The sequence below is a fragment of the Balaenoptera physalus genome (assembly GCF_965194825.1).
Source record: "Balaenoptera physalus genome assembly, chromosome: 13".
Classification (NCBI taxonomy): domain Eukaryota; kingdom Metazoa; phylum Chordata; class Mammalia; order Artiodactyla; family Balaenopteridae; genus Balaenoptera; species Balaenoptera physalus.
In genome coordinates, this window is record NC_138892.1 from 93,655,755 (window position 1) to 93,670,534 (window position 14,780).

Below are 14,780 nucleotides of genomic sequence, written 5' to 3' on the forward strand. Positions count from 1 at the left end.
AAAGTGGAGCAGCCAGCATTTTGTGCTTTCTGATAAAGAATTCAAAACTACAATGAAGAAGTCTTGCCAAAAAATCTAACCTTAATCTATCTGATTAAGCTTCTAGATCCAATCACCATGCACAAGAAACACAGGGTAGAGGAAACATGTTAAACTAAATCAGGATGGAAATTGATACAGAAAAATAAGCTGGCTTCTTCAACAAATAAATTAGAAGGGAAAAAAAAGAAATGGGGATGAAATACATCAATTGAAAAAGACTGTAAACCCCCCCCCCCCAAAAAAAGAAGGTAAAACAAAGCCATGCACTTTAGGGATACACACTTGAATGATGAAACTACATAGAAAAGTACAGAAGTGACATCAGAAGAGCTATTGTTCTTGGGGAGAGGAAAAGTATTGTAAGGGGGGAATGGAGGGCTTTTGGAGGGCAGGAAAGGTTTATCTCTTGACATGGAGGGTGGTTAGAAGGTTGTTCAATTTATAATAGTACATTAAGCTATACATTTGTTTTATGTAGTTGGTAATATCATAAATTTTTTAAAAGGAATAGATAGCTTGATTTCTTGCTATCCAGTGAATCCCACTTGAATCCCAGTTTGGGAGAAAACCAATATTTAATGAATGAATCTAAAAAGAAAAAGTACAAAATAACCTGAAAGGTAGGAAGAGGAACTATAAGCCACTATCACTTCACTTTGTCCACTTCTGGTCCTGGTAAGAGGGAAAGAAGTGAAAGACAAGTGACTTCCTTTCAAGAACCTGATTATGAAGTTGCACATATCACTTCTGCTCACATACATTGGCCTGAATATATACCTGTAAGGAAGGCTGGGAAATGTAGTTCCTTATTGTGTTGCCAGGAGACCAGAAGAAACACGGACGTTGTATTACTAAAAGGAAGAAATAATGGAGAACTTGAAGTTCTCTGGGAGGCCTGGAGTTGGAATGGGAAATGAAGATGCTGAACCAGGTGCAACTAGGAGTAAAAGTCCTTAATGGATGTGGAGGAACAAGGTCAGAGGATGTCAGTAAGTAGAAGGGACACCGGTAGGAGAGCAAGATGTTATTGAACCCTGGTTGTCCTTGCCTCCTGTTCCTTGGTATGAGGGGCATGAGAGAATGAACAGCTTCCACAGGAGAGCTACAAAGAAGCAGAGTCCTTGGAGAGCCAGGGTTCCCTTTCGGAAAAGGAAGTGAAGAGGGCTAAAGAAATCAACAATACGTCTTGCATAGATTAAATCTCAACTGGACAAACACCTCCCACTGCACATTTTACAAGTTGGGATTTCTGTCACTCCTTTTACTTTGAGGAGATATGGAATACAAAACATTAGTTAATCAGTTCAGCTCTAGTTCTTAAAATTATCTGTTTAATTTAAATATTTAATTTTTTAAAATAACAACAAATATTAGTATGTTTTTAGTAAATAACTTGAGGCATATCAGAGTTACCGGTTTAGAATATGAGTTGCTTCATTGTTTTATACTAATATAATTTACAAAATTTTCCATACATGCAAAAGATTATTCTTTCTGTTATATTTGACTGAGAATGGAAATAACTATCAGAAACAAGTCAATAACAGTTTCTTCTTCGGGGGAACCCTAATATGGGTCTGAAACTGAAGTGGTAAATAGTATCTCATAAGTGAAATCTCATTACCTGGTAGTGGCTTTTCAGGACATGGTTTGAGAATTGTGCAGCTGAGCAAAACTCAGGGAGCAATGATGCTCCATTACTGCAGTTGGCGTGGATGCAGGAGGGGGAGGAGGCATGCACGCCACGTGGTATCTATCCTATTCTAGTAGCTAGAAACGTGTCCGTGTTTTTCACTGAATAAATTTAAACTTCTGGGTGAATTAAATATTCAAAATATCACAGACACGAAGAGATTTCTGCTTAATGATACTTAGCAATCATTAGCACAAGGTATAAGTTCACAAGAAATCTAGGTTTTAACTGAATCTTTGACAAAGTCATTGATATGATGAATTTGATTTGAATATGAGTTAGAGAAAGATCCCAGAAATTTTTTATAAGCCAAGTGTAGGAGAAACCAATGATAATATGAATATATTGGTAACTTCAGTGCTTCTAAGGACATGTTTATTGTACCAGCTCATGCAGTGAGATATACGACAAGGCATTCCTGTCAGATATATGGCTAATATATACATGGTTTGAATGACCATGTTTTATTTTCATCATTTAAAACATATATATCTGTGGTGCCGCCACTATGGAGACCAATATGGAGGTTGCTTAAAAAACTAAAAATTAAGATACCGTATGATCCAGCAATCCCACTCCTGGATATATATCCAGAAAAGATGAAAACTCTTAACTTGAAAAGACACAGGCCCCCCAGTGTTCATAGCAGCACTATTTACAAGAGCCAAGACATGGAAGCAACCTAAGTGTCAATCGACAGGTGAATGGATAAAGAAAATGTGTGTGTGTGTGTGTGTGTATGTATATATGTATATATACATACACACACACACACACAAAGTAATATTACTCAACCATAAAAAAGAATGAAATAAAGCTATCTGCAGCAATGTAGTTGGACCTAGAGATTATCATACTAAGTGAAGTAAGTCAGACAAAGACAAATCACATGATATTACTTATATGTGGAATCTAAAAAAATGATACAAATGAACTTATTTACAAAACAGAAACAGACTCACCAACATAGAAAACAAATTCATAGTTACCAAAGGGAAAAGGGGAGGAGGGATAAATTAGGAGTTTGGGATTACCATAAACACACTACTCTATATAATATAGATAAACAACAAGGACCTACTGTATAGCACAGGGAACTATATTCAATATCTTGTAATAACCTATAATGAAAAAGAATATGAAAAAGAATATAGATATATGTGTGTATCAATGAATACACACTGAATACACACCAAGTATCACTGAATCACTTTGCTGTACACCTGAAACTAGCACAACATTGTAAATCAACTATACTTCAATTTAAAAAATAAATAAAACATACATCTGAAAGGTGTACGTCATATGATTCACTGCATAAGAGCTACAGCAATAGGAATGCATCTAAAAATCAACATAGTGTAAGAATTAAATGAATTAGTGTGTAAAGGCTGAATGAAAAAAACAGACAGGCAAAATCAGAAAACTTTAAAACAACCTGAAAAAGCTTGTAAATTATAAAAAACGAAAGCTGGTTGATAGACTGTGAGCTTAGTAAATGAGTTCAGTTCCCTAATCTTAGAATAATGATAATAATAAAATACATTGAGGTTTTTAAAATAAGTCCAGTTGACTTTCTTTAAATGGAATCTGGCTGGTAGTGTGTGACTTAAAAAATTAACCAAATACTAAAAAAAATGAAAAAACAAAGTCTATTCATTGTATAACATTGCCAGCAACAAAGACTGGCAACCATTCATTTGATTACCCAAATTTTTACCATATGTAAGACAAAGCAGATCAATCTGAAATAGAAGGAAAAAAAAAACAAAAACTGGATGGCACTTTCTTTATTATCTTAAGGATATGACTTGCTTTATTATCTGAAGAAGAATAAATCTCCCAGTCTGAACAGTGTTAAGGAGATGACCAATTACCCTGCTACTGCCTGACTCGGAAATCTAGTGTCAGATCAACTCTCCCCACCACCCAAAGAAGGGTATCTGCAGGCAGGGCCACTTCACCATCCCCCTTTCTACATGTTTTCTAAGACTAAAATTTGTATTAATGCAAAATATTCAGAGTCTACAGTGGCTAAGCATTTGGTTTGCTGCATCTGAGAATGTGAGAAAAGAAAGTGCCATAAGAAAGTACAAAGGTAGACCACTCTGGCAACAGAACTATACATTGTTTAGAATTACCTAGAAAAATGCTTCTCAAAGTAGTCAACTAGACCACAGAAGCAAGACTGGTGAAGTACAGAATTTAGAGAAATTAAGTGACTGCCAGTGACCAGTAATTAGACTAAGTCTGTTCACATTTACCATTGCTCTAGCTAAAAATCTGAGAAACGTGTTTTAACAGCAACCAGGAAAACGAGAGTAACCAGAAGAAGCTACAAACATTATTTATGAGTAATCAGTGGAGAGAATCTTCATTCCTAAAGGATGAGTAGTTGGAAAAAAATCAAATTAGAGATGTGAAAATATTCTGCAAGAAGTAAAATGACTGACAAGACACAAGTCATTTTTGAAAAATATATGCTATAGTACACCTAAGTAAATTTTATAAAAACATAAGCATTTTTGTTTTTATAAAATTAAGAAATGTGTTCAGTGAAATAAGATATAAAAATAAAATTTTAAATAATATAACAATAAAATGAAGAATAAAGATATGGAGGAAATGGATAAAAGGGATATGTTAATAAAAATGGGGCTTAATGAGCTACTAAGATGTAAAGAAACTAAAAATTCAGTGACACATTTCAAATATTCATTAAAAGCAGAATTGACAAAGCAGAAAATGAAATTTTGAGATGAACATTGAGAACCACTCTATGAATACAGAGGAAAAGGAACTAGTGATAGAAATGAATGAGAGGTACTCTTGAAATTGCAAAAGTCAAAGAAAGGACATCTGACATCATATATTGAAATGAAACAGAGGTAACATTGAAGATTGCCAAAAAAAATCTAACTGGGCTGAATAAAGCTCTGCATATGCATATGAAACCTGAATACATATATGACACACATGCAACCAGGAAAAATTAAGGAAATATGTAAACTTTTTAAAGGAGTAGGGGAAGAGGAGGGAAAAAAAATAAAGTTAGTCTGGACATAGACTTCACTTTTAAACACTAACTGTCCCAGGACAAGGGGACAGTAGCTACGTAGTTTTGAGAGTAAATATGTTTTATGTCAGTCATTCAGTTTGCCATTTATATGTGAAAACAGCTAAAACATATTTGCATGTATGTAAGTGCTCAGAAATCTTTGTACCCTTCTAATGGAAAAGGTTCACCAGTTGACAAAATTTTAATCAAAAATAAGAACTCAAGATTAGGGACCCAAGAGTAGGTATTAACACGGGGAGATTGGCTCGGTACTTTGCGATGACCTAGAGGGGTAGCATAGGGAGGATGGGAGGGAAGCTCAAGAGGGAGGAGATATGGGGACATGTGTATGCATATGGCTGATTCTCTGTGTTGTGCAATAGAAACTAAAACAGTATTGTGAAGCAATTATACTCCAATAAAGATCTATTAAAAATTTTTAATAAATCAGCTAATGTTGACTTAGTCTAAATAATTATTAAAAGCATAATTTTAAATATAATAATTGCAAAAATTATTTGGTATTAATAAGCTAGATGAGAAATCATAGACCATTCCAAAACTGAAAGGCATGCTAAATTTTCTGCCTTAAAAGAAGAAAGGGGATTAAAGTATGCTATTTCCTTTTCAACAGTGATTAAGAAAAAATAAATTCATTTATAATTATTTGTACAAATATATAATTGTAATGTGTCGCAGAGACTTATTAGTTGAAGAAGAGCAGCGTGTATAACTTCCAAACCACCAGAAGAATCAAAATTTGGTAACATTTGCATTATACTCATCAGGAAAATGGGAAAAGTATGTATTAAGAATAAAAACCAGAATAAGGCAAGTAAGATCAGTGGCATTTCTAATGACAGTAGTATAAATAGTTAATTGGAATAAAAAACATTATCCAGATGTGTAATTTTTAGTTGTGTGGTTTTTGTAACAGAAACATGAAAAGTATCAAAGCAAAGTTAAGAGAAAAGTGTTGCCAAGCATATAACTCAAGCACAGAAATACACACTCACACACACACACACACACATGCAATGAAGCAGAATAGGCAAAGTAAGTATCTAGTATCAGAAAACAGAATATAGGGTAAAAAAAAGCATCAAGATGATCTTATTGCAATTTCTAGAGACGTTATAATAGATGTGGACATTTATGTGTTAAATAAAAGTGTGTTGTGTGTATACTTTTTTTAACATCTTTATTAGAGTATAATTGCTTTACAATGGTGTGTTAGTTTCTGCTGTATAACAAAGTGAATCAGCTATACATATACATATATCCCCATATCTCCTCCCTCTTACGTCTCCCTCCCACCCTCCCTATCCCACCCCTCTCGGTGGACACAAAGCACCGAGCTGATCTCCCTGTGCTATGCAGCTGCTTCCCACTAGCTATCTATTTTACATTTGGTAGTGTATATATGTCCATGCCACTCCCTCACTTCGTCCCAGCTTACCCTTCCCCCTCCCCGTGTCCTCAAGTCCATTCTCTACGTCTGCATCTTTATTCCTTTCCTGCCCCTATGTTCTTCAGAACCATTTTTTTTTGTTTTAGATTCCATATATATGTGTTAGAATATGGTATTTGTTTTTCTCTTTCTGACTTACTTCACTTTGTATGACAGACTCTAGGTCCATCCCCCTCACTACAAATAACTCCATTTCGTTTCTTTTATGGCTGAGTAATATTCCATTGTATATATGTGCCACATCTTCTTTATCCATTCATCTGTCAGTGGATACTTAGATTGCTTCCATATCCTGGCTATTGTAAATAGAGCTGCAGTGAACACTGTAGTACATGACTCTTTTCGAATTATGGTTTTCTCAGGGTATATGCCCAGTAGTAGGATTGCTGGGTCGCATGGTAGTTCTATTTTTAGTTTTTTAAGCAACCTCCACACTGTTCTCTATAGTGGCTGTATCAATTTACATTCCCACCGATAGTGCAAGAGGGTTCCCTTTTCTCTACACCCTCTCCAGCATTTATTGTTTGTAGATTTTTTGATGATGGTCATTCTGACTGGTGTGAGGTGATACCTCATTGTAGTTTTGATTTGCATTTCTCTAATGATTAGTGATGTTGAGCATCCTTTCATGTGTTTGTTGGCAATCTGTATATCTTCTATGGAGAAATGTCTATTTAGGTCTTCTGCCCATTTTTGGATTGGGTTGTTTTTTTTCTAATTGAGCTGCATGAGCTGCCTGTACATTTTGGAGATTAATCCTTTGTCAGTTGCTTCGTTTGCATATATTTTCTCCTATTCTGAGTGTTATCTTTTCGTCTTGTTTATGGTTTCCTTTGCTGTGCAAAGCTTTTAAGTTTCATTAGGTCCCATTTGTTTATTTTTGTTTTTATTTCCATTTCTCTAGAAGGTGGATCAAAAAGGATCTTGCTGTGATTTATGTCATAGAGCATTCTACCTATGTTTTCCTCTAAGAGTTTTATAGTGTCTGCCCTTACATTTAGGTCTTTAATCCGTTTTCAGTTTATTTTTGTGTATGGTGTTAGGGAGTGTTCTAATTCCATTCTTTAACATGTAGCTGTCCAGTTTACACAGCACCACTTATTGAAGAGGCTGACTTTTCTCCACTGTATATTCTTGCTTCCTTTATCAAAAATAAGGTGACCATATGTGTGTGGGTTTATCTCTGGGCTTTCTATCCTGTTCCATTGATCTATATTTCTGTTTTTGTGCCAATACCATACTGTCTTGATTACTGTAACTTTGTAGTATAGTCTGAAGTCCTGGTGCCTTATTCCTCCAATTCTGTTTTTCTTTCTCAAGATTGCTTTGGCTATTCGGGGTCTTTTGTGTTTCCATACAAAATGTGAAATTTTTTGTTCTAGTTCTGTGAAAAATGCCGTTGGTAGTTTGATAAGGATTACATTGAATCTGGAGATTGCTTTGGGCAGTATAGTCATTTTCACAATGTTAATTCTTCCATTCCAAGAACATGGTATATCTCTCCATCTGTTTGTATCATCTTTATTTCTTTCATCAGTGTCTTATAGTTTGCTGCATACAGCTCTTTTGTCTCTTTAGGTAGGTTTATTACTAGGTGTTTTATTCTTTTTGTTGCAGTGGTAAATGGGAGTGTTTCCTTAATTTCTCTTTCAGATTTTTCATCACTAGTGTATAGGAATGCAAGAGATTTCTCTGAATTAATTTTGTATCCTGCTACTCTACCAAATTCATTGATTAGCTCTAGTAGTTTTCGGGTAGCATCTTTAGGATTCTTTATGTATAGTACCATGTCATCTGCAAACAGTGACAGTTTTATTTCTTCTTTTCCAATTTGGATTCCTTTTTTTTCCTTTTTCTTCTCTGATTGCTGTGGCTAAAACTTTCAAAACTATGTTGAATAATAGTGGTGAGAGTGGGCAACCTTGTCTTTTTCATGATCTTAGTGGAAATGGTTTCAGTTTTTCACCTTTGAGAATGATGTTGGCTCTGTGTTTGTCATATATGGCCTTTATTATGTTGAGGTAAGTTCCCTCTGTGCCTACTTTCTGGAGGGTTTTTATTATAAATGGGTGTTGAATTTTGTCAAAAGCTTTTCCTGCATCTATTGAGATGATCATATGGTTTTTCTCCAATTTGTTAATATGGTTTATCACATTAATTGATTTGCATATATTGAAGAATCCTTGCATTCCTGGGATAAACCCCACTTGATCATGGTGTATGATCATTTTAATGTGCTGTTGGATTCTGGTTGCTAGTATTTTGTTGAGGATTTTTGCATCTATGTTCATCAGTGATATTGGCCTGTAGTTTTCTTTTTGTGACATCTTTGTCTGGTTTTGGTATCACGGTGATGGTGGCCTTGTAGAATGAGTTTGGGAGTGTTCCTCCCTCTGCTATATTTTGGAAGAGTTTGAGAAGGATAGGTGTCAGCTCTTCTCTAAATGTTTGATAGAATTCGCCTGTGAAGCCATCTGGTCTTGGGCTTTTGTTTGCTGGAAGATTTTTAATCACAGTTTCAATTTCAGTGCTTGTGATTGGTCTGTTTATATTTTCTATTTCTTCCTGGTTCAGTCTCAGAAGTTTGTGCTTTTCTAAAAATTTATGCATTTCTTCCAGGTTGTTCATTTTATTGGCATATAGTTGCTTGTAGTAATCTCTCATGAGCCTTTGTATTTCTGCAGTGTCAGTTCTTATTTCTCCTTTTTCATTTCTAATTCTGTTGATTTAAGTCTTCTCCCTTTTTTTATTGATGAGTCTGTCTAATGGTTTATCAATTTCGTTTATCTTCTCAAAGAACCAGCTTTTCGTTCTATTGACCTTTCCTCTCATTTCCTTCATTTCTTTTTCATTTATTTCTGATCTGATCTCTATGATTTCTTTCCTTCTGCTAACTTTGGGCTTTTTTTCTTCTTTCTCTAACTGCTTTAGGTATAAGGTTAGGTTGTTTATTTGAGACGTTTCTTGTTTCTTGAGGTAGTATGTATTGCTATAAACTTCCCTCTTAGAACTGCTTTTGCTGCATCCCATAGGTTTTGGGTCATTGTGTTTTCATTGTCATTTGTTTGTAGGTATTTTTTGATTTCTTCAGTGATGTCTTGGTTATTTAGTAGTGTATTGTTTAGCCTCCATGTGTTTGTAGTTTTTAGATTTTTTTCTGTAATTGATATCTAGTCTCGTTGCGTTGTGGTTGGAAAAGATACTTGATATGATTTCAATTTTCTTAAATTTACCAAGGCTTGATTTGTGACCCAAGATACGTTCTATCTTGTAGAATGTTCCATGAGCACTTGAGAAGAATGTGTATCCTGTTGTTTTTGGATGGAATGTCGTATTAATATCAATTAAGTCCATCTTGTTTTATGTATCATTTAAAGCTTGTATTTCCCTCTTTATGTTCATTTTGGATGATCTGCCCATTGGTGAAAGTGGGGTGTTAAAGTCCCCTACTATGATTGTGTTACTGTTGATTTCCCCTTTCATGGCTGTTAGCATTTGCCTTATATATTGACGTGCTCCTATGTTGGGTGCATAAATATTTACAATTGTTATATCTTCTTCTTGGATTGATCCCTTGATCATTATGTAGTGTCCTTCTTTGTCTCTTGTAATACTCTTTATTTTAAAGTCTATTTGTTCTGATATGAGAATTGCTACTCCAGCTTTCTTTTGATTTCCATTTGCATGGAGTATCTTTTCCCATCCCCTCACTTTCAGTCTGTATGTCTCCCTAGGTCTGAAGTGGGTCTCTTGTAGACAACATATACATGTCTTGTTTTTGTATGCATTCAGCCAGTCTATGTCTTTTAGTTGGAACATTTAATCCATTTATGTTTAAGGTAATTATTGATATGTATGTACCTATTACCATTTTCTTAATTGTTTTGGGTTTGTATTGTAGGTCTTTTCCTTCTCTTGTGTTTCCTGCCTAGAGAAGGTCCTTTAGCATGTGTTTTAAAGCTGGTTTGGTGGTGCTGAATTCTCTTAGCTTTTGCTTGTCTGTAAAGGTTAATTTCTCTGTCAAATCTGAATGAGATCCTTGCTGGTTAGAGTAATCTTGGTTGTAGGTTTTTCCCTTTTCATTGGTTTAAATATGTCCTGCCACTCCCTTCTGGCTTGCAGAGTTTCTGCTGAGAGATCAGCTGTTAACTTTATGCAGATTCTCTTGTATGTTATTTGTTGCTTTTCCCTTGCTGCTTTTAATATTTTTTCTTTGTTTTTAATTTTTGATAGTTTGATTAATATGTGTCTTGGCGTGTTTCTCCTTGGATTTATCTTGTGTGGGACTCTCTGAACTTCCTGGACTTGGTTGACTATTTCCTTTCCCATGTTTGGGAAGTTTTCAATATAATCTCTTCAGATATTTTCTCAGTCCCTTGCTTTTTCTCTTCTTCTTCTGGGACCCCTATAATTTGAATTTTGGTGTGTTTAATGTTTTCCCAGAGGTTTTTGAGACTGTCCTCAATTCTCTTCCTTCTTTTTACTTTATTCTGCTCTGAGGTAGTTATTTCCACTATTTTATCTTCCAGGTCACTTATCCGTTCTTCTGCCTCAGTTATTCTACTGATGATTCCTTCTAGAGAATTTTTAATTTCATTTATTGTGTTGTTCATCATTGTTTGTTTGCTCTTTTGTTCTTCTAGGTCCTGTTAAACATTTCTTGTATGTTCTTCATTATATTTACAAGATTTTTGGATCATCTTTACTATCATTACTCTGAATTCTTTTTCAGGTAGACTGCCTATTTCCTCTTCATTTGTTTGGTCTGCTGGGTTTTTACCTTGCTCCTTCATCTGTTGTGATTTTCTCTGTCTTCTAATTTTGCTTAACTTACTGTTTTGGGGGTCTCCTTTTTGCAGGCTGCAGGTTCGTTGTTCCTGTTGTTGTTGGTGTCTGCCCCCGGTGGCTAAGGTTGGTTCAGTGGGTTGTGTAGGCTTCCTGGTGGAGGGCACTGGTGCCTGTGTTCTGGTGGATGAGGCTGGATCTTTTCTTTCTGGTGGGCAGGACTGCATCTGGTGGTGTGTTTTTGGGTTTCTGTGACCTTATTATGCTTTTAGGCAGCCTCTTGCTAATGGGTGGGGTTGTGTTCCTGTCTTGCTAGTTGTTTGGCGTAGGGTGTCCAGCACTGTAGCTTGTTGGTCATTGAGTGGAACTGGGTTTTAGTGTTGAGATAGAGATCTCTGGGAGATTTTGCTGTTTGAGATTATGTGGGGCTGGGAGGTCTCTGGTGGTCCAATGCCCTGAACTCAGCTCTTCTTCCTCAGAGCTCATGCCTGACACCCAGCTGTAGTACCAAGACCCTGTCAACCACATGGCTCAGAAGAAATGGGAGGAAAAAGAAAAGAAATAAAATAACATAAAATAAAACTGTTATTAAAATAAAAAAATTTTTAAAATCATTAAAAAAATAAAAGAGTAATAAAAAAGAAAGAAAGAAAGAAGAGAATAACGAATCCAAAAACAAATCCACCAATGTTAACAAGCGCTAAAACTATACTAAAAAAAAAAAAATACGGACAGATAGAACCCAGGACAAATGGTAAAAGCAAAGCTATACAGACAAAATCACACAAAGAAGCATATACATACACACTCACAAAAAGCGAAAAAGGATAAAAAAAAATATATTAAGAAAAAAAAAGGAAGAGAGCAACAAAATCAATAAACAAATCTACCAATGATAATAAGCTCTAAATACTAAACTAAGATAAATATAAAACCAGAAACAAAAATAGATGCAGAAGGCAAATCCCAAATCTACAGTTGCTACCAATGTCCACTGCCTCAGTTTTGGGATGATTCGTTGTCTATTCAGGCATTCCACAGATGCAGGGTAACCTCAAATTGTTGTGGAGATTTAATCTGCTGCTTCTGAGGGTGCTGGGAGAAATTTCCCTTTCTCTTCTTTGTTTTCACAGGTCCTGGGGTTCAGCTTTGGATTTCGTCTTGCCGCTGCATGTAGGTCTCCTGAGGGTGTCTGTTTCCCCACCCAGAAAGGACAGGGTTAAATAGATGCTGATAGGGGGCTCTGGCTCACTCAGGTTGGGGGAGGGAGGGGTACGGAACACGGAGCGAGCCTGCAACGGCAGAGGCTGGCATGATGTTGCAACAGCCTGAGGCTTGCCATGTGTTCTCCTGGGGAAGTTGTCCTTGGATCTCAGGACCCTGGCAGTGACGGGCTGCACAGGCTCTGGGGAGGGGAGGTTTCGATAGTGACCTGTGCTTGCACACAGGCTTCTTGGTGGCTGCAGCAGCAGCCTTAGGGTTTCATGCCCATCTCTGGGGTCCGCGCTGATAGCCGTGGCTCGCACCCATCTCTGGAGCTCATTTAGGCAGTGCTCTGAATCCCCTCTCCTAGCACACTCTGAAACAATGGTCTCTTGCCTCTTAGGTAGGTCCAGACTTTCTCCCCGACTCCCTCCTTGCTAGCTGTGGCGCACTAGCCCCCTTCAGGCTGTGTTCATGCAGACAACCCCAGTCCTCTCCCTGGGGTCTGACCTCCGAAACCTGAGCCTCAGCTCTCAGCCCCCACCTGCCCTGGCAGGTGAGCAGACAAGCCTCTTGGGCTGGTGAGGGCTGGTTGGCAGTGATCTTCTGTGTGGGAATCTCTCCGCTTTGCCCTCTGCACCCCTGTTGCTGCGCTCTCCTCCGTGACTCTGAAGCTTCCCCCCCAACCCCCCATCCGCCAGTGAAGGGGCTTCCTAGTGTGTAGAAACTTTTCCTCCTTCACGTCTCCCTCCCAGAGGTGCAGGTCCTGTCCCTATTCTTTTGTCTCTGTTTTTTCTTTTTTCTTTTGCCCTACCCAGGTATGTGGGGAGTTTCTTGCCTTTGGGCAGTCTGAGGTCTTCTGCCAGGGTTCAGTAGGTGTTCTGTAGGAGTTATTCCACATGTAGATGTATTTTTGATGTATTTGTGGGGAGGAAGGTGATCTGCATGCCTTACTCCTCCACCATCTTGAAGGTCCCCCCCCATGTATACATTTTTAATGGTGAATTAATGGAGACCTCTGGGATTTTGTAACCAACTCAATTTATTATTAAATTTTATACTTATATTTTATATGTTTTTCCTTTTCATCTTTCCAAGATTGAATCTTCTAATAAATAGTTCATTAATAAATCATAGCAGCAAAAAACTTTTTTGGATTTAATTTTTTAATCCATTCATGATTTTTTAAATGGTGAACTATGAATGAATAGAACATACTTAAAAAATACAAAAAATAATTTGTACACACTAACAACCAAATTTTGTTTAATGAGGAAACGCTTATGAGCTTTCTCTTTCAAATCAAGAATAGGATAATTATTCCTTCTATCAAATTATTTTAGGACTTCTAGCTAATAAAATAAGATAAATGAGGATGTAACCATTAGAAAAGAGAATAGCATTATTATGTATAGATGATATGTTTATGTATGGATAATGTGTTAAATTGTTAGGATATTTGGAGATATAATATTCAACATGAGAAGGTATAAAGTTATAAAAATATAAATAAACTTTGGAAGAATTTATAAACTTAATCAAAACCCTTAATTGGGAAATTGACAAGCTGATTCTAAGGCACTTATGGTAAAGAAAAGGATAGAAAAAAATATTGGTGGGATTTGAAAAATAATACACCTTTTAAAGACACAATAGTTAAAACAGTGTAGAAATTGAGCAGTTTTAGACTTATACATCAAAGAAGCAGAAGAGAAAATACCTGAACAAACCCTAGCATATATCACTTTTAGTTTAAGTTAGACATGGAGAAAATATTGGGTTACTTAATAGATGGGGTAGGCACACCTGGTTAGTCATTTGGATAAAAAAGAATCTTAGCACCATTAAGTACGAATTACAATCCTCCCAGCCAAGGACCACCTCAGAGGAACCTGCACACTCTCTTCCTCAAAACCGCCAGGGGAGGCCCAGGAGCAGGAAGGGACTGTTTGCCAGGCTCGTCAGTCCCTCATAAGGACACCCCCACTTTGTCCTTGTGTATCTGTCCAGCCCCACAATATGCACCTGACTTTCTTATTATTAAGGATAATCCTCTTTAGCTCTTTCTTGGTTTCTGACAGCAAAAAACAAACAAAATAAAGGAGCACTTCCCTGGTGGTGCAGTGGTTAAGAATCCGCCTGCCAAGGGGACTTCCCTGGTGGCTCAGTGGTTAAGAATCCGCCTGCCAATGCAGGGGGCACGGGTTCGAGCCCTGGTCCGGGAAGATCCCACATGCCGTGGAGCAACTAAGCCCATGCGCCACAACTACTGAGCCTGCACTCTAGAGCCCATGTGCCACAACTACTGAGCCTGTGTGCCACAACTATGGAAGCCCGTGCGCCTAGAGCCCGTGCTCCGCAACAAGAGAAGCCACCGCAATGAGAAGCCCGCACACTGCAACGAAGAGTAGCCCCCGCTCGCCGCAACTATCTTTATATAGGGAATAAAGATCTATAATGTGGAATCATGAGACTCCTATATCTGTGGTCTCAAAACCACTGTGAAACACAGGTTTATTCTGTGAAAC

At 37.1% G+C, this 14,780-nt stretch overlaps 2 protein-coding genes across 6 annotated transcripts in view; one reads left to right on the top strand and one right to left on the bottom strand.

The window, feature by feature from the left end:
• The window catches only part of PIK3C2G (phosphatidylinositol-4-phosphate 3-kinase catalytic subunit type 2 gamma), a 398,571-nt gene that overhangs the window by 360,733 nt on the left and 23,058 nt on the right, over positions 1-14,780 (bottom strand). The gene's annotated exons all lie outside the window — the stretch shown is intronic.
• RERGL (RERG like) overlaps positions 270-14,780 on the top strand; it is a 160,068-nt gene continuing 145,557 nt past the window's right edge. The window contains exons 1-2 of one of the 4 annotated variants that reach the window (XM_082421095.1): positions 270-12,222; positions 12,656-12,808. The gene's annotated coding sequence lies outside the window, so the exon portion shown is untranslated. Of the gene's footprint in view, positions 12,809-14,780 lie in introns of all 4 variants that reach the window. The other 3 variants (XM_082421096.1, XM_082421097.1, XM_082421099.1) reach the window with 3 other exon arrangements.